This window comes from Centruroides sculpturatus, unplaced genomic scaffold (genome assembly GCF_000671375.1).
Source record: "Centruroides sculpturatus isolate CEXI.00-Female unplaced genomic scaffold, Cexi_2.0 scaffold86, whole genome shotgun sequence".
Lineage (NCBI taxonomy): Eukaryota > Metazoa > Arthropoda > Arachnida > Scorpiones > Buthidae > Centruroides > Centruroides sculpturatus.
Window position 1 is genome coordinate 1,164,741 of NW_019384475.1, and position 21,956 is coordinate 1,186,696.

General features: G+C 23.5%; 1 long non-coding RNA gene across 1 annotated transcript in view; it reads left to right on the top strand.

Moving 5' to 3' along the window:
- The window catches only part of LOC111621303, a 22,035-nt gene extending 3,872 nt beyond the window's left edge, over positions 1–18,163 (top strand). Inside the window, exons 2-3 of the long non-coding RNA XR_002756044.1 lie at positions 17,186–17,360; positions 17,999–18,163. This is a non-coding gene — a long non-coding RNA (uncharacterized LOC111621303). The remainder of the gene's footprint in view (positions 1–17,185; positions 17,361–17,998) is intronic.
- The last annotated feature ends 3,793 nt before the right edge of the window (positions 18,164–21,956 follow it).

The window sequence follows — 21,956 nt, forward strand, 5'->3', positions numbered from 1 at the left end:
ATATATATATATATATTATAAATATAGATGTATAGTTAGTAAATAAATTCACGCTATTTCTATATCTATAGCTCACGATTTGATAGAAAATGTATATTATATTTTTGTATAACGTTGGAGAAGTTGGAGAAATTTTAGTAAATAAAGATAAAATTTATGTTTCTAATTTATATGTAATTAAAAAGCGGAATAAAATTCCGATTAATTCATTTATAAGAAAGAATTATAAAAGAAAATTGATATTTTTATATAAATTATTGACTAAAATACACGATGATCGATACCTAAACATGATTACTTTCTAACTAAACATTGCTAATAATCAAAGTTATTTATTTAGTTGCAAGTTTACTTAATAAAAATAATAGCTGCTGGAAAAATACGATTAATTTTCCTTGCAAAAAAAGTAAAAAACAGCAAAAAAACCTAGCAGGAGCCAAACTGCTTAATGACATTTCTTCAAACTTGTTTCTGCTCCATTGGATATTATTCTGATTCATTTTCATGCTATTTTATTACAACTAATTATTTTCCACTTAATGTTTTTTTTAAAAATAAAAAAATAAAATTGTTTATGTTATTTAATTTATTTTAATTTCTTTCAGTTTTCTTCAAGTGTTCCTCTTGTAAATCTGTGTTCTAAAAAACTCATATTTACTCTCTTTAAACTGATAATCCATTAAACATAACGTATAATAATATTCCTCCTTGATTAATTGTACAATTAATTAATTAATTAAAGTAAATTAACTGTAGCATGATTTAATTATATTTAACAATTTTATTAGTTATATATACATATATTTTTTAAGCGCTTATCTTTAATCTTCACACATAATTGACGTGGAAAAACTTCCTCTTCCGCTCGTTAAAAAGCTGTTATATGTGTTAAATAAAATTCACGGAAGGAGTTTTAAAAACTGCAGGAAAAAAAGTATACCTATGTACAGTACCTAAGTTTGTATGCACAAGTGGGAATTATCAGTTAATTATAGGAATAAGAAAAAAAAATGGAGCAAGAATCCTAGTACATATTCTGAAAGAGAAGAAGATAGAGCGAGAAGACATTTGGGGCAAAGTGCCAAAGGTGTGGCTATCTTTCTGCAGTGCAGCTCTTCTCCCGCTCTTTTCTCTCCACCAGGAGGCGCTAGCGATGCGAGAGTAAGGTGTGAGTTGCATGTGTCGCCACACAGTAGAAAGTAGCAGACGAGCTGGCGTGTTACTGCTTTAACTATGAACTACTCCAGCGGTGTCCCGGGAGGGGGCGGTGGTGGTTTATCAGGAAGAGATAGCAGAGGATCAGGAAAAGGGGGTCAGAAGGGTGACAAAAAACGTACCTTTGGTGAACATCTGGCCGTAAGTTTTAATACATAAATATTTTTTTTTTATTTTTTCAAACCACTTGTCACATGGTATTGCGTCATTGAAATATCTTGGCTTGTTTATACATATATACTTTTAAGTGACTTTATTTATGCTTAACTCACTTCTTTAAATGTAGTAAGTTGTAAAATGATACCGTTTATTTTTTAACTGAATTTTTTTCCATTTATTTTGCATGTTTACAATGCAGAAATTATGGGAAAAATGTGTATAAATTTCTTTGATTTTCGATTTACGTACGTATTAAATGATGTTTAAAATATAAATTTACATTAATGCTATTTTTTAAAGTGTAAATTAATAAATTTAGCTTGTCTTTTTCGAAAACGAATGAATTATTTAAGATTGGAAACATTTAAAACTTCCTTTTTAAGATTTCTCTTCAAGTTATGCCTCTTTATTAACTGTAATTACTTTAGAGTGATGATGTTTGTTTTGCTTTTTTAAAAACACCTTTAAACATTTCATTCCTACATTCCTTTCTACGGGGAGTTTCTTAGAAATTAAACTAAAAAAATTAATTTTTCATCTAAAATATTCTTCTCGTTCTAAGAAAAACTGTATAAATTCAACCTTCGTTACAGAATTTTGAATCTTAAAAGATTTTTAATTGGTATTTTTTTAAGCAAATCTTTTACAAAATATATTTAAAAAATTGTAATTTAAATCTCAAATTTTTAATCTAAAAAAGGAAGATAAATTTGATTGAATAGATTATTACATTTTTTGTTAATTAAATTCACTCTAATTGATTTATTAAAACAGGTTCGTAAAATTCTGGAAAATAAAAGAAAATTAAAGAAAGAATAGTAATTTTTTTCTTTAAAAGATAATTACACATTTATTATTATTATTTTTGGTAAATTAATATTTTTCGAAGTAATTTTGCTGCACTAATTCTAATTTTAAATGATGAAAACCGTTAATCTTGTAACGGATTATTAAGTTTCTTACATTATTATAATGAATTAAAGCGGTAAATACTGTAAAAGACGTAATGAACTAGTCTAAAAATGTTTTCTCGTATATTTTCTATCATTTCAATTGTTTTTTTTTATATATTAAATCGATTTAAAGACGAAGAAATAATAGTAAGAAATGTATATACTCATGTAACTTGATATCTGTAGCACAAGTGTGGTTTCTCGCAACGAATATAATAAAATATCGGTTGTAATTTTGTTTTTTATTTATAAAATTCTTAAATTTTTATACCCGTTATTGAAAAAAATTTTAAAGTTATAAATCAAAAAAATTTATAGAGAGAGAGAAAGAAAATCGAAAAGTTATACCTCAACAGATACGCAATTAATACGTGAAAAATATGGAATTTTTGTAGAAAAAATGTATACTATAAAAAATTTTTTCTATCACTAAGTTGCCTATTTATCTGGAAGTAAAAAAACAAAAAATAAAAATAAAAATAAATCGTTTTAGAAATGTGCCAGAGTGTTGTCGAGCATTAAGGATGACATTACGTTCCCGTTGACTACAGAAATGAAAGTGTAAAGGGTCAAGTATAGTTTCTCAATATGTATAGTTGCTAGAATATTTTTCTAAATATAAATTCTATATTTCATCTCAAACCATTGAAGTTTTCTATGTATATATTTACATATATCTCGTTTACTATTTATTGTAAAATTAAGAAAAATTTAACCTTCTTTACTTTAACTGTATTTTTAATAAATGCATGCTATATATTTTAGTGATTTAATACTTAAAACTTTAATTTTTCTTGTGAACTTTCAATTATTCTTAAATTTGTAATTGAACAATACGTAAATCTCGTTGAAAACTTTTATAAGAAAAAATTTTAATCGAAATTTTTTATCATCGAAACATCGAAAAGTTTATAATAAATCTCTTATAAGATAATTAAAATAGTAAAAGAATGTTTTTAAATTGAAATAAATCTTTGTTTATAATCTTTATGATCTGTGTTTCTTTAGAAAACTGTAATGCTTCTTTATATTTATAACATTGCTTTGTCGTGTTATCATATTTCTTCATTTTGCTTTATCATACTTTATCATTTTAATGTTTTTTTTATTATTTTATTACGCTTTATATTATTTTCATATTGCTAAATAGTTTTAATTTATTGTAATTATTACTTTACATATCCTCACATTACTTTATAATTGCTTCTTCAGTTTTAATTTCAGTTACTTTATAATTGTTTTATTAATATATTTGCTTTAAATATGGCTCTTTATCTTTACCTTCTTTACAAATGCTTCTTCAGTATGATACTTACGCTTTATTGCTTTATCATTGTTTCATCAATATATTGCTACACATATGCTTCGTTGTTCTGGATCATTACACTATAATTGCTTCATAAATATATCACTTTACGTATACTTCATTGTTATTTGCTTTCAATGTATTGCTTCACATATGCTTCGTTTGCTTTACCTTCTTACTGCTTAATTTAATTATTTCTTTAACTAATTATTAAATGGAATATTTAAAATTTGAGCTTTATTCATTCCAATATAAATTAAAAAAAAATTAAATATATTTTAAAAAACAGTTTGAAATTTCAACAATTTATTTTATTGTTAACCTTTCGAACGCTTCGGTTTCCAATAAAACTGTAATTATCGTGATGTTGGACCAGTAGCTTCTATATGACGTTACTGCCGCAATTTTGGTCAATTTTGGTCACTTCCATTATTAACGGTCGAAGGAATGCGGAAGAAATGTTTTATCTTTGCTGACTTGCAAAGAAATTTTTTACAGTTTAACCGCGAAAAAAATATAGAAAACGTTACTTAAATTCCATTCACATTATAAAATTTAATCAGTTATTCAATTAATTAACTAAAATTTTATTTCTTTTTATAACTTACTTAATAATTGGCATGATCCAAATGCTTTAATAACGTTAAAAACTCAATAACTTTTATATAAAAAAAACTCGGTGTTTTTAGAATTAGAAATCAAATTAATGTCATTAGAACGATATTAAAATTAAAAATCTAAAAAAAGAACATGAAATTTTTTCGGTATGTCAGTCTTTATTTCATTTTATAAACTTTCACGATGACATCTGAACAAAAGATAACGATTCAATTAGATTTTTGATGGATGACTTTTCCTGATTCAATGTCACTTTTCTAGATTTACATTCGAAAACGAATATCGTTGATGTTGACATGTTAAAAAGAAATTTTTTAAAGGAAAAAAAATACAATTAATATATAAAGTTTTTGGTTCAATTTTTGGCAATATTCCTATAATTTTTTGGCTAAGGTAGGATCCAGAATTCTTAAACTAGCCATAAATATAAGAAACAAAATAAGGTTTTTATGTTTTCAATCGAGTACAAGAAAATTTGATATTGAAAAATCTATAAAAAATTACATATTTTTTTTCCTCCTTGGAAATTTTAATTCTTATTTTGACTTTCTTCTTTTTCTTCCTTTTAAAGAACCATTTTCTGATAATTCAGCATCTTTCTAAACGCATTATATCTTACAGTCATAAGCTTATCTCTATGTTTTTTGCTTGCACATCATTTTTCTGTATCATTTTTACAAGACTTAACAATTTTATTATTATTAAATTTACAGTAGAGTCGTTTCAGTATCATCAAGCACATCATTTGATATCATATGAAAAGCATTCAAGATAATGATTTGAATTTTTATGCATTTGGGCAATGCAGCATTGTTTAGTTTTTTCACAATGCAAATATAAATAAGTACTGTAGCGTTATTTATGCTCTCAATATCAAAAACTATAGAGCATTGCAACATTGTTTACACTTTTTAATGTGGAAACTGTAAAACTACAAATTGTTTTTCTAATTTAAATTTAGAAAAAAAAAATAATTGAAAAATATATACTATAAATTATATCTTCTTTTCATAAAATTTAATTATAATGACTTTAAAAGTTTATAAAATTTAAGAAATTTATGACATAGATCTCGAAAATGTTATTGATTTATTATAGCACTTTCAAAACAACACGCCATGTTTCTCTTTTGAATACTTAATACGAATGTTACATTAAATATTAAGAATTAAAATATCTTGCAATAAAACTATTTAATTCTTTTGTGAAATTTATTGTATAAAAATTTATTAACTTTTCTTATGAAATTACAATTTGTAAAATTGAAAACTGTATGTAAACAGTCCATAGTTAGTAGATCATGGACCACTTAGAATCATAGAAATATTAATACAGTAAACTATTGATGGAGCGAATACTCGATAAAGTGAACTTTCGATTTAGTGAATAATAATCCGCTATATACACTAAGAAGTTTTCATGCTTCCATGTTTTTTCTGTCGTCTTAATACTATAATTATATCCTTTCTAATCGACATTATAAATCAGTTGACAATACTGAGAACATAAGTACCATAAATATAAATCTTACTATAAAAATATAGTTTAAATTACTTAATTTTATACATTTTAATCCACTAATTATTTAATAATTGTATTTTCTCATGGTTACTTGTTATTGTTATATTGTATTTTCTAATTATTACTTTACATATCCTCACATTATTTTATAATTGCTTCTTCAGTTTTAATTTCAGTTACTTTATAATTGTTTTATTAATATATTTGCTTTAAATATGGCTCTTTATCTTTACCTTCTTTACAAATGCTTCTTCAGTATGATACTTACGCTTTATTGCTTTATCATTGTTTCATCAATATATTGCTACACATATGCTTCGTTGTTCTGGATCATTACACTATAATTGCTTCATAAATATATCACTTTACGTATACTTCATTGTTATTTGCTTTCAATGTATTGCTTCACATATGCTTCGTTTGCTTTACCTTCTTACTGCTTAATTTAATTATTTCTTTAACTAATTATTAAATGGAATATTTAAAATTTGAGCTTTATTCATTCCAATATAAATTAAAAAAAAATTAAATATATTTTAAAAAACAGTTTGAAATTTCAACAATTTATTTTATTGTTAACCTTTCGAACGCTTCGGTTTCCAATAAAACTGTAATTATCGTGATGTTGGACCAGTAGCTTCTATATGACGTTACTGCCGCAATTTTGGTCAATTTTGGTCACTTCCATTATTAACGGTCGAAGGAATGCGGAAGAAATGTTTTATCTTTGCTGACTTGCAAAGAAATTTTTTACAGTTTAACCGCGAAAAAAATATAGAAAACGTTACTTAAATTCCATTCACATTATAAAATTTAATCAGTTATTCAATTAATTAACTAAAATTTTATTTCTTTTTATAACTTACTTAATAATTGGCATGATCCAAATGCTTTAATAACGTTAAAAACTCAATAACTTTTATATAAAAAAACTCGGTGTTTTTAGAATTAGAAATCAAATTAATGTCATTAGAACGATATTAAAATTAAAAATCTAAAAAAAGAACATGAAATTTTTTCGGTATGTCAGTCTTTATTTCATTTTATAAACTTTCACGATGACATCTGAACAAAAGATAACGATTCAATTAGATTTTTGATGGATGACTTTTCCTGATTCAATGTCACTTTTCTAGATTTACATTCGAAAACGAATATCGTTGATGTTGACATGTTAAAAAGAAATTTTTTAAAGGAAAAAAAATACAATTAATATATAAAGTTTTTGGTTCAATTTTTGGCAATATTCCTATAATTTTTTGGCTAAGGTAGGATCCAGAATTCTTAAACTAGCCATAAATATAAGAAACAAAATAAGGTTTTTATGTTTTCAATCGAGTACAAGAAAATTTGATATTGAAAAATCTATAAAAAATTACATATTTTTTTTCCTCCTTGGAAATTTTAATTCTTATTTTGACTTTCTTCTTTTTCTTCCTNGTAATTTGTAGTTTAATTTTCACGCCAAACGTAATTATTTGACACCGAAATGGTGTTTTTTTTTCTTAATTTTTTTCTAAAAAAAAACCTCGAGTTATTATATGATATTGCTACTTGACCACACCTATTTTATATCCGCAATCTGCTATTAAACTGTTGCTAATAAGTCATTTAATATGTATTTTTTAAGATATTAACAACTCGTCATTAGCTCTTTAACAATACAAGAATGGAATTTTTATTCCTCATCCTTTTCATTATAATTGATTGATGTTTTTCGCTTAAATTATAATGAGTTACTAAAAACAGGAAAAATGCTATCACTTTTCTGTGATTTTTTTTTACATAAAATACTGTAAAAATATTCTAGAATTTACATATTATATTAATAATCTAATTTTGTAAAAATTAATTTAATATTTTTGTAATACATATCACACTTTAAATTTGATTTTTATTCCCTAAATCTATGTGATAATTGATCAAAAACTATTATAATATATTCCTAAATGTTGTAAAAATATTCTAATTAATTAATTATATATTTAAACATATTATAGTAATAATAATATTTTATAATTGTGGGTTTCATATTTTTTCGTTTTATATTATTTTTTAAAGAGTGTTTTATTGTTTAAACCCACATAATGAGAAAAATTTCACAATTTTCTCTTAAATATTATTTTAACATATCTAATTAATTATATATTTAAGCAAAAATTTTAATTATAATAAAGTTTTATAAATGCAATTAACATATGTTTTATATTCTTAATACATCCAAAATTAAATGACAAAAAGTAAATAATAATTATATTTAAATACGCATTTTCTTTTGACTTTTAATTATAATTACTATCACTTAATTGAGTCATGTAAATAATGATTAAAATATTTTGATGCCTTGCTGTATATTTAAGCGCCTCGTTAACTGTTTTTATTCCTTAAACATTGTAAAATATATGAAATTTTACTAAACTTACGTTTATAAAATAGAATTTAAATTATTTTCAAGCTTATTCTTAGTTTATAAACTTCAAATTACATATTTCACAGTTGTTAATTATGATATTAATCATGGTTAACTTTCTGAATGATTTGCACATTGAGTGCTATCTGAAAATGAAATTTCTACTCGAATTTTTATAATTTTATTGATTAATAATTAAATATTGTTATATATAATCACTATAAAATGTAAATTTAATATTAAAAAATAATATTAATTTTACAAATAATGGTCACATTTGTTAATTAATTACATGTTACTGCGAGTATAAATTATACATTAAAGTACCTATAAACGTATCTTTTTCTATTACTTTATATAAAATATACATTATTTATACACGTAAAATTAAATTATGTAGATAACGATGATTTATGATACAGTATTTTATGATATCTGAATGTACTATACTGTACTGTACATCGCACAAAGATGTATCGATTGATAATTGGTTTCTTATGCATCAAAAGAGTATGCATTAAATAATGATTTTATACAAAACTGGAATAAATTAATTACTTTGAAAATGCATTTTTACGTTTAAATAAGTGCTTTTGACATTTTTCACACGATAAGTCTTCTTATAAAGTCGAAAGTTTGATAAAATCAATGATTCTTTCTTTTAACTATTGGAGCTCGCGAGCTACTTGTTGAAAAAATAGTTCTGAACTAGTTTAGCATTAATATATAATATATAATTTTTTTCAATTTTTAAATATTTAAAAATATTTTAAACATATAAAATATTTAAATTCATTAATAATTAATTGCTTACATTCTAAAAATAAAGCTTTAAGAATATTTTAAACATATAATGCAAAGCAGCCAACTGAGTTTATTGAATTCAATCTTTAAAAAGTTGTAATTTAATTAATAAAAGTTTAATATTACTTATATTCTGAAGCGAAAAATCTTTAAACTTTGATAAAAGAAGAAAAAATTTTTCTTTCACATCGTTATTGATTTCCATTATTTTTATATCATTGATTTCTAGTAACATTAATTTTTTTCACAAATATCTATAAAAAGTTTTCCATTTATCTATGAATTTTGTAAATAATTTACGGAAAATGCACTGATTATTAATTTAATTCACTAATTTAATTAATTTTGCAACAAATTAATTAATTATTACAATTTTTTTTATGCATCATTTCACGTTTCCTCCATCTGTTTACATCCTCATCTTGTTTTCTTGGATTTATTTACATATATTTCTTAAGAATTTTTGGAGGAATTTTTATTACATATAAATTAAAATTCTTTAAAAATTTGTAATTAAAAATAATAAAAAATAATAATAATCTTTCTCTGCACGACTTTCTATAGAACTTGTCTCTCTGTAATCATGGCTCCATAAGATGCCACACCCAAAGTATTCTAAAGAGTAAAAATTACGTAATAATCTACAGATAGTACAATTTATTCATCTACATATTAATCATGTCCTAAAAGTTGAGAGATCATTCAGATAAATACACCTTAGAAAAATGTATAAAAAGAATATAGAAATCTGAAATTCCCAAATGGANTTTCTAATTTAAATTTAGAAAAAAAAAATAATTGAAAAATATATACTATAAATTATATCTTCTTTTCATAAAATTTAATTATAATGACTTTAAAAGTTTATAAAATTTAAGAAATTTATGACATAGATCTCGAAAATGTTATTGATTTATTATAGCACTTTCAAAACGACACGCCATGTTTCTCTTTTGAATACTTAATACGAATGTTACATTAAATATTAAGAATTAAAATATCTTGCAATAAAACTATTTAATTCTTTTGTGAAATTTATTGTATAAAAATTTATTAACTTTTCTTATGAAATTACAATTTGTAAAATTGAAAACTGTATGTAAACAGTCCATAGTTAGTAGATCATGGACCACTTAGAATCATAGAAATATTAATACAGTAAACTATTGATGGAGCGAATACTCGATAAAGTGAACTTTCGATTTAGTGAATAATAATCCGCTATATACACTAAGAAGTTTTCATGCTTCCATGTTTTTTCTGTCGTCTTAATACTATAATTATATCCTTTCTAATCGACATTATAAATCAGTTGACAATACTGAGAACATAAGTACCATAAATATAAATCTTACTATAAAAATATAGTTTAAATTACTTAATTTTATACATTTTAATCCACTAATTATTTAATAATTGTATTTTCTCATGGTTACTTGTTATTGTTATATTGTATTTTCTAACGGAATTTGTTTATGTTTGTCGTAATGGGGGAGGCATTCATCTCTTTATGAAAGCTTCTAAAAAAATAAAATTAATTAATTAATAAATCTTATTGCTCTTTTCTATTCTTCATACAGAAAATGAGCTCTTAATATAGTGAATTTATTACAGTCCTTTAAAAATTCGAGAGTATATTGTCTATATCTTTATAAAAATATAAAACAATTTATATATTACAGTAAGTTCTTGATATAGTGACTCACTCGATATAGTAAATAATTTTGTTAATTATTATTTTTTTATGTATATAGCGTATTTACTTATGTATATTTACTTGATAATGTAAATTATTTAGCTCCATTCACTATAGCGAGAGTCCACTATATATCTATAGTTTATGACTTTATGCAATCGATAATAATATATTTTATAATAACATTTCTTAATTAATTCTAAAAAAAATAAACTTGAGAAAGTTTTGTTAATTTCTTTTTAATTAATGAAACTTTCTTAAATTTAATTTTAAAATTTAAAATTAATTTTATTTATTTAATTATTATTTTAAAAAAGTCAATACATTGGTTTTCTCCATCTTTAGTTAGTTTTTTTTATTTGAAAGAATTCCTTCACACCAGAAATACATTTAGTTACATCTCGATATAATAAAACTAAAATAAACCAAATTCCTAGAAATTATATATATATAAGGAATGTACAGTACATGAAAAATATATCTTAAAAATATTTAAGGTACTGTACATAAAAATATATATAAAGTATATCTATATAAAATTTTTATATACAATTTGGCCCAAAAATCAGTTAATCATTGTAAAGACTAAATTGTAATTAACTAAATTAACTATAAAAAAATACAATTAATCCTATTGTACATTTTATCATGTTTCTACGAATTTTATGTAAAAAAATTTTCAACTTTTCAACTTAGCAACGTTATTTTCAACTTAGTTTACCCGGAATTATATTTATTATATTTACAAGAGAATCTGGAACACAAAAAAACGGTTAATTGACTTTTGAGCCAACCATGCACATAAAGTATATAAAAACTATATATATGTGTGACTCGTACTTACGGAAGATGCACTATAAAAACATATATACTTAGTTTTATATATGTGTTTTACCTGTACATCTGTATGCCTATTTCTTGTAAGCTTGTACACCTTTAAAAAATAAAGTTTTACAAAAATTTAATTTAATTTATATACGCCATCGGACTTTTATAAATATCAACATTTCTAATCGTTAAGAAAAACTTCATTAAAGGAAAGAAAATAATAAAAATAATAATTTAAAGAAAAAACTTCTCATATTTAATACATTAACGAACATTAATACCAGACAATTTGCCATAATATTATATTAATTATTAAAATTGTTTACGTGACTTTGGGCTTATTGAATTAACTTGTGAAAATCTTTACTTTGCCGAATTATTAAACATCAATTTAGGGAATAAATTATAAGATTTTTATATGAATATTTTATTAAATTAACCTCTAAAAAATATAGTAATTTGTAGTTTAATTTTCACGCCAAACGTAATTATTTGACACCGAAATGGTGTTTTTTTTTCTTAATTTTTTTCTAAAAAAAAACCTCGAGTTATTATATGATATTGCTACTTGACCACACCTATTTTATATCCGCAATCTGCTATTAAACTGTTGCTAATAAGTCATTTAATATGTATTTTTTAAGATATTAACAACTCGTCATTAGCTCTTTAACAATACAAGAATGGAATTTTTATTCCTCATCCTTTTCATTATAATTGATTGATGTTTTTCGCTTAAATTATAATGAGTTACTAAAAACAGGAAAAATGCTATCACTTTTCTGTGATTTTTTTTTACATAAAATACTGTAAAAATATTCTAGAATTTACATATTATATTAATAATCTAATTTTGTAAAAATTAATTTAATATTTTTGTAATACATATCACACTTTAAATTTGATTTTTATTCCCTAAATCTATGTGATAATTGATCAAAAACTATTATAATATATTCCTAAATGTTGTAAAAATATTCTAATTAATTAATTATATATTTAAACATATTATAGTAATAATAATATTTTATAATTGTGGGTTTCATATTTTTTCGTTTTATATTATTTTTTAAAGAGTGTTTTATTGTTTAAACCCACATAATGAGAAAAATTTCACAATTTTCTCTTAAATATTATTTTAACATATCTAATTAATTATATATTTAAGCAAAAATTTTAATTATAATAAAGTTTTATAAATGCAATTAACATATGTTTTATATTCTTAATACATCCAAAATTAAATGACAAAAAGTAAATAATAATTATATTTAAATACGCATTTTCTTTTGACTTTTAATTATAATTACTATCACTTAATTGAGTCATGTAAATAATGATTAAAATATTTTGATGCCTTGCTGTATATTTAAGCGCCTCGTTAACTGTTTTTATTCCTTAAACATTGTAAAATATATGAAATTTTACTAAACTTACGTTTATAAAATAGAATTTAAATTATTTTCAAGCTTATTCTTAGTTTATAAACTTCAAATTACATATTTCACAGTTGTTAATTATGATATTAATCATGGTTAACTTTCTGAATGATTTGCACATTGAGTGCTATCTGAAAATGAAATTTCTACTCGAATTTTTATAATTTTATTGATTAATAATTAAATATTGTTATATATAATCACTATAAAATGTAAATTTAATATTAAAAAATAATATTAATTTTACAAATAATGGTCACATTTGTTAATTAATTACATGTTACTGCGAGTATAAATTATACATTAAAGTACCTATAAACGTATCTTTTTCTATTACTTTATATAAAATATACATTATTTATACACGTAAAATTAAATTATGTAGATAACGATGATTTATGATACAGTATTTTATGATATCTGAATGTACTATACTGTACTGTACATCGCACAAAGATGTATCGATTGATAATTGGTTTCTTATGCATCAAAAGAGTATGCATTAAATAATGATTTTATACAAAACTGGAATAAATTAATTACTTTGAAAATGCATTTTTACGTTTAAATAAGTGCTTTTGACATTTTTCACACGATAAGTCTTCTTATAAAGTCGAAAGTTTGATAAAATCAATGATTCTTTCTTTTAACTATTGGAGCTCGCGAGCTACTTGTTGAAAAAATAGTTCTGAACTAGTTTAGCATTAATATATAATATATAATTTTTTTCAATTTTTAAATATTTAAAAATATTTTAAACATATAAAATATTTAAATTCATTAATAATTAATTGCTTACATTCTAAAAATAAAGCTTTAAGAATATTTTAAACATATAATGCAAAGCAGCCAACTGAGTTTATTGAATTCAATCTTTAAAAAGTTGTAATTTAATTAATAAAAGTTTAATATTACTTATATTCTGAAGCGAAAAATCTTTAAACTTTGATAAAAGAAGAAAAAATTTTTCTTTCACATCGTTATTGATTTCCATTATTTTTATATCATTGATTTCTAGTAACATTAATTTTTTTCACAAATATCTATAAAAAGTTTTCCATTTATCTATGAATTTTGTAAATAATTTACGGAAAATGCACTGATTATTAATTTAATTCACTAATTTAATTAATTTTGCAACAAATTAATTAATTATTACAATTTTTTTTATGCATCATTTCACGTTTCCTCCATCTGTTTACATCCTCATCTTGTTTTCTTGGATTTATTTACATATATTTCTTAAGAATTTTTGGAGGAATTTTTATTACATATAAATTAAAATTCTTTAAAAATTTGTAATTAAAAATAATAAAAAATAATAATAATCTTTCTCTGCACGACTTTCTATAGAACTTGTCTCTCTGTAATCATGGCTCCATAAGATGCCACACCCAAAGTATTCTAAAGAGTAAAAATTACGTAATAATCTACAGATAGTACAATTTATTCATCTACATATTAATCATGTCCTAAAAGTTGAGAGATCATTCAGATAAATACACCTTAGAAAAATGTATAAAAAGAATATAGAAATCTGAAATTCCCAAATGGAATTTCATAAGAGAAAATTACGAGACATAATTTACAAAGGGTAAAAAAAATANCCATTCATCCCCTTGACACATCGTGATAAAGGCAACAATGGTGGGTTAAAATTTTAAAAAGAAATTTTCAAACAGTTTTCTAATATACATTTATAAAAATTCATTTAAAATAATTGAAAACGAATATCTAATATTTACTCGTGTAAAATTCCTTAAGCAAATAAATTATTAATGTATAAAATATATCAATTTTAATTAAATTATATTTACCAATCTCGAAAGTTTATTGAAGTAAACAATATTTAAATGTTAGAAGAGTAAAAAGAAAAAAAAGGGGAGTAATAATTAATAAAATATTTTTAAATATGTCAATTTAATTTCTATTTTTGGTAAATAGTTAATTTTAATATAAGCAAACTGTTCATTCTACTCTCTTACTTTTTCTCTCTCCTCCTTCTCTTATTTATTCATTTATAATTAATGAAAGAAAACGAAAACTCTTCATAATATTTTCGTTTAATCTTTAATATTTATGGTATATATTTATATTTCTGTAATAATAAATAGTTTACAGAACTATTCATGTATATTTTATATCGTGTTTTGAATATTCGATGGACGTTGTAAATACATTTGGGAAGATGTTCTTATAAATAAGAAAAATTCTACGTCGATATACAACTTTTTAGCTTGTTTTTCTTTATATTTTTAACCAAAATTTACCTTAAAAATAAATCTTATTTAAAAAAAAATATGTATATATATATATATATATTTTATCAAATCTTGTAAATATTATATGAATGAAAAAAATTAAAATTCTCTTTAAAAAATAGTATCAAAGTAATTATATTATCTTAAATTCGTTATAAGTTATAAAACGTCTTTTATATGACCACTTCGACGTCTTTACATCGGACCACACCTAGATTATTCGAATGATTCCACCTACAATTAAATTATAATTATTTTGATTGTAATCTTACAGATAAAATTTAATGATATTCCATTAAATTCTTTTATACTTTAATTTATAGTAAAGAAGAAAGGGGAAAAAAATTGCATTAAATGGAATAATCCACAAGTTTTATTTCTTGTTGAATGTAGTTTTGCGATCACTAAAATGCCACGTGTTTTTGTTTTCATGAATTATTCGTTTAAGCACATTCGTTCTTCCTTCACGTTCTTTTGCTCCTTAGATACAGTAATCGTTTCAACCGTTATCTAGATACAATATTTATATTCCGAATTTACTACAGTAATCCATCAGTCATTGGGTGGATATGAAATTTGTTGTAGAACCACACCCGCCTGTTGGCACCGTAATCTAAGAATTAATGATTCGTTTATATATATATTTGCCGGATTATATATAGAAAAATATGGTTTGTTTCTAAAGTTTATTTAGAAACAAACTATTTTTCTTTCTAAGAATCTGTCGTGACGGTAATCACGATTTTCGTGACTATTCTTGATCCCCATCTACGGTGGCTGTTCTCTTTTGTATGGATACTTTTATTCTGTCGCCATAATTTATTAATTATATGCTCTTAAAGAATATATATTTTAAAAAAAATCCTTTCAGTTAGTAACGCAAAATACAAGAAAATAAAATCATATTTTCTTATAGAAGTCTTTCTATTTTACTATAATAATGTACAGTATAGTTCACTACATTTATACGAATCTTATCAATTTATTTTAAGAATAAAGTAGAGATTTCTTAAGCTCTTTCAGTTAATAATAAGATAAATGATGTTTTATTATTATTATTTTTTTATAAATAATTTTTATTACAGCTCTTACAGGGTGTTATTATTTTTTAAGTTTTCATTAGATTGGATTTAGATTTATTCTCATAGAAAATTCTTATAGTGGGTTCTTACAAGAGTATTGTTGTAGTGTGTGTTGTGTCTTAGAGAAAACCGTTCTTAACGTCGGGTTTTAGCATAATTTTAAGAATAAAATTAATATTTATTAAATTATTTTAATTGAATACGCGATATTATACAGGATGATAAAACTATTTATTTTTTATCGCCTTTCAGATAGTTTTTATAGACACTTCTTCATCCTATTCTTATGTTCGCATTTTTATCATAATAGCGCACTTTATAAAAAGATAAACATCATTTTATTTTATTCTTAAAATCAAAATTTATACAGTATATAATTTGTTTTAAACGGATACGAATAAATCAATTTATTTACTATACTCCTTATTTTCAAAATTTATNATTCAACCTTTTCTTGATTGAAAGATCGTCGCATTAATCAAGAATACGATTTGTCATTTTTTGGAGATCGAGAACTACCATTTGGGATTCTAGAATATAGTTAACTTAATTTATAATATATTTTTAATTGATTTATTCAGTATATAAAACAATATTAAAAGCCTAAATAGAGAATAAATTTGATCAGAAAAATTCGAGTTATTTAATTTAAAAAAGTAAACAGGAATTCAAGAGCATGAAAAATATTTTTTCCAGTTATAAAACTCAAGAAAAATATAGGAAATATTTCCTGTTAATACAACAAAAAATAAATATCAAATCATATTTTGTGGGAATTCTTATTTTTATTATCAAGATGGAAACATTTGCAAATAAATCACAACTCATTCAATCATCCTTTAGTAAAAATTTTCACCAAAAACCCATTTCCTCCTTTTTATCCCGTTACCAAGGCAACTACATCTTGACCGATCTCGCGTCACGTGACAGCTCGAATAACCAATAGCTGTTGAGCAAGTTAAGAACACCGAGCTTTTCACACAGCCACGCCATTTAGTGTGTCAGTCAGTAGAAGGAGCCGCTTTTAGTTCAGACATGACAGAAACTTACTCTACTTATGAAGAGGAGGTAAGCTTAAAATCATCCATAAAAACAGTTTTTAACATAATTCATCATCTTTATATAAACTGCAAGTTGAGTTTTTTTTAAATGCTGAATTCAAAAAAGATTATATATTTATAATCTAATTTATCCATGAAGTTTTCAATGTTGCTTAAATTTATGCACAGTTATTATGAAAATTTACATATTTAAGCTGATAAATTGATTAATTTTTGTTGTATTTAAATCTAAATAAAAGTCTCTCAATTTTTTTAACCCCTTTTCCGTCTGCAGNGTCAGTAGAAGGAGCCGCTTTTAGTTCAGACATGACAGAAACTTACTCTACTTATGAAGAGGAGGTAAGCTTAAAATCATCCATAAAAACAGTTTTTAACATAATTCATCATCTTTATATAAACTGCAAGTTGAGTTTTTTTTTAAATGCTGAATTCAAAAAAGATTATATATTTATAATCTAATTTATCCATGAAGTTTTCAATGTGGCATGACAATTGTAATCTTTAAACTCAACCTAGTCAGTTTATTATCATTAAATGTTGTAGCATGTTTATGTTGTTTGCATTATTATCATGATTATTATTAAATAATATGCATGAATGTGTGATCAGTATCAATTTCTTTTTTGTTTTTTTTTTCTCCTCCAGCATGTCCTGTGGTCTCTTTGCAACCCCCTTTGTCAGTGAGATGGCTCTGAACTGTTAAACCAAGTGGATGTATATATACATGTGTATATATATATATATATATTATAAATATATATTTCAATTATTTGCATGGAGTATCAGAAAAAACCGTCGTTGGAGATGCTTTTGTATATAAAATTTTATATTAATTCAATAAAATATATATAATTTTGCATCGATGTTGTGTGATGGTACAACCTTTTTTCTGTTATGATACATATATATGTATATTTATATATATATAGGATGACAAAGATAATTAAGTAAAATGCGTGTTAAATATGTTATTTGTTAAGCTTGTTAACTTGATCATATAGTTGCTATGGTGAGTAGAACAGGTGGGAATTGATGCAGTGACTTCACTGCTCGATATCTTGTTAATATTCTTTTGTATATACTTCAAGCAACATGTACTAGAAGATACAACAGGGATTAAATAGAAAGGAAACTTCAGAATGTGTTAAACTATTTAAGAAACTTAAAATTCTCTAATGTATTTAACTAGTTGTAAACATTTTATTTTTCAAGTTTTTTTCTTTAGCTTCAACTAATCCTGTTAAAATTTGTATATGGCTAGCTATTAAATCATTAAAGAATACCATTTTTTTCCATTTTCTAGTAAAGTGAGTTAGATTTTTCTGAAATAGGATTTTAAAAAACTACATTTTTTTAATTTTTACATTTGCTTACTTTAATAAATTTATTTTAAATACAAAAAAGTGACATTTATTTTTCTTTAATATTTAAAGTTATTAATCCTTTACGAGTTATTACAAATAGGAAAGTTTTTTAGCTGGAGCGTAATTTTGTCATTAACGAATGTTAATTATTTAAAATTACAATATGTATAGATATAATTCTTTGAATTTATCGTGAATTCTGACGTATGCACCAATAATTAAGCTGCTTATGAAATAAGTGTACAAGCAATTATCTCAAGTTCACTTCAAATAGTAATGGCACTTCAATACGTTTGATGTTTAAGTGCTTAAAAATTATTAGATACATCTAATATTTTTATAGCCTATAATTAGCTTTATATATAAAGCTAATTTTAGGCAATCGAAAAAAATATATATATACGCTTGGTAAATAATAAGTTTTTAGTGATTTCCAACTAACTGGATCTGATGACCTGGATCTGAATATATTTAATTTACAAATATTAAAAAACTGATGGATACAGTATACACAACAATTTCAAACAATATTAAGTAGAATATTTACTAAATAATGGATTATTAGTGATTATTTTCAAGCAGTGGTTTTGATTATCATTGCCAATTGCACCAGTCTTGTTATATTTGAAATTCGTTGGATATTTGGATATTTAACAATAACTGTGTAAAATTAACTTTATAAAACCAATTTTAAAAATAATACTTATTAAATAAAGGATTTTTAGCGATTATTTTTAAATGATGACTTTAATGATCGTTGCAAGTTGCACTAGTTCACTCATAACTGAAATCCGTTTGATCTTTGAGTATTAAAAAGTAAGGAGATATATTATATAAAACTAATTTTACACAATTTTGAAAAATAGTATTTGCTAACTAATAAATTTAGCGATTATTTTCAAGTAGTGGCTCTGATGATCGTTGTGCGTTGCACCAATTCAGTTACAACTGAAATGGATCATATTGTATAATGGCTCGAGATTATATTGTATAATGGCTCGAGTTTTCATGCATTCGAATCGTGAAAAATGTGAATTTCGTAAATGATTACTCGTTATCGACCCCGAGTTTAGTACAAACACACACACAGTTCTCCACGTCCTTGGTACAATGTCAGGTTAGGCAATCGATTCTATCGCAAGTAGAATCGCTTTGGAGAGGAAATAGCAACTTGAAATCTCTCAGCTGCTCCAAGTTCCGACATACAAAACAAATGGAGATATTAGCTGTAATGGAACTAAACTGTGGATAATTTATTAAATGTTCTATTAAGAACCGGTGCAACGTATTATGCCACACAATTAGAGATTAAAACGTCGGTAATAACTAAAAAACGTTAACTATGTTACAGAATTATAACACAAAGGTATACAGTATACTGTAGTAATTTGCATTATGCAATAAACAATATCAATTAAATAATTGTAATAAATTATAGAAAATATATTTCAATTAAAACTTTTATTATATTGATTTTTGCTAGCTTATAAATTGCGAAATTATATTTTTAAAACACTTTTTCGTCAATATAAAGAAAAAAGGAACAGCTATACTACGAGGGCCTTTCAGCTACTTGGAAGACACTCGTTGCTTAATTGTTAGAAAAATTAAGTTAATTTCTTTTATTTTAACTTTTTAATAATTAAATTTATTCTTTCATCAGAAATAATGAATATTTATATTATTTTACACATAAATTTTATCTACAATTAATGATTACAAATAGAAATATTTTGAACAAACACGTACATTTTCTCATTGTTCAGTACAAATTTGGTTTGTTTAGTAAAATTTCCAAAGCGAAAAAATGACTAAAGTTCCTATAAGAAAAAGAAAGTTTCAATATAAGTCGATAATAAGAATTACTTTATATGCTATTTCAAAATAATGAGAATAATAGTAAACATTATACTAAATTTTCTGAAAAAGTCATTAATAACTCAAATGATGTTATATTCATATAATGAAAGATTTCTTCAGTAAACAAATAAATAATTCACTCAAAACTATGAAAAGTATCAAAGCAACTTATTCACTGAAAAATATGCTTCTTTTACTCTTTTGGGAGTTTGTAAACATAATCAATTATTTTACGAATTTTAACGTAAATTGCATGTTTTTTCCATCCTTTTTACAATTATTCACAGATCTGTTTGTGAACTTTATATCAATTATTCATATTTTTCAATGTAAAAGTAAGTAAAAGACTTCAAACTAATACAAAACAATGCGTTATTACGATCAAATAAATATATTTTGTATAAAGAAATGAAAGAAATTATTCAAAACGAATTCAATAAGCTACAAAACATTGAAAGAGATTTTGTTTAAAATAAGTATAAAATAGTTATTTATATAATAATCTTTATAATAATTATTCAATATTTTAAATAATTAATAAACAATGTTTATTCTATGTTTATGAAGTATATAATCTTGTATTCACCATTAGCTTTCAGCTATTCTTCTTTTTCAGATATAAATAAACATGTATACATTTACTGTACATTAACAACACGTGTAAATATTTTTAATGCTTTTTAATTATAAAATAATTTAATTTTTAGTTTTAAAAACAATCTTACAATACCCAACTTTCAGTATACCAAATTCCAAGAACATTTTTCATTGTAATAAATGTTTTGTTAAATACAAATCAAAATTTCCCTGTCAAGAGAATGGCGAATTTTATTTATACAGTAAAGCCCTTCAAGGTAAACAACCCCTATATCTTGAACACCTCTCTAAACTTAATTAAACACTTAATTAGAACCATCAAATATCTCTCTTTCCCTTTCCTTCTATCTAGGATATTTTTGTGAAACCACTAAAATTTCCAACTTAAAAGCTTTATACTGTACATAATTTTAGTACTGTAAGTGTTGAAATGTCAACCAGAAACTTTGAAAAACATTGATTTAAATGAATGTGAAAGTTTAGAAACACGTTCTAAGTATGGTTTTTATCTGAAGATGTTCTTATATTCTTCAAATTATATTTTAAAAACTAATTTCTCACGTAATTCTTGTCTAAAATCTTATAAAATGTCATCAAATATTACGTCTAAGCCATGGTTTCTTCAGTTGAATAATGTTTTTCTTCACTGAGTAAAGGTCAGATATAGCATCAAATGTATGAGTAAAAGTTTATCTAGTAGCTTTATTTCATTTCCTTAACAAGAACCGTGTCAAAAACGATTCTCTGAATACAAATTTTATGGAAACACAATCTTACGTGTT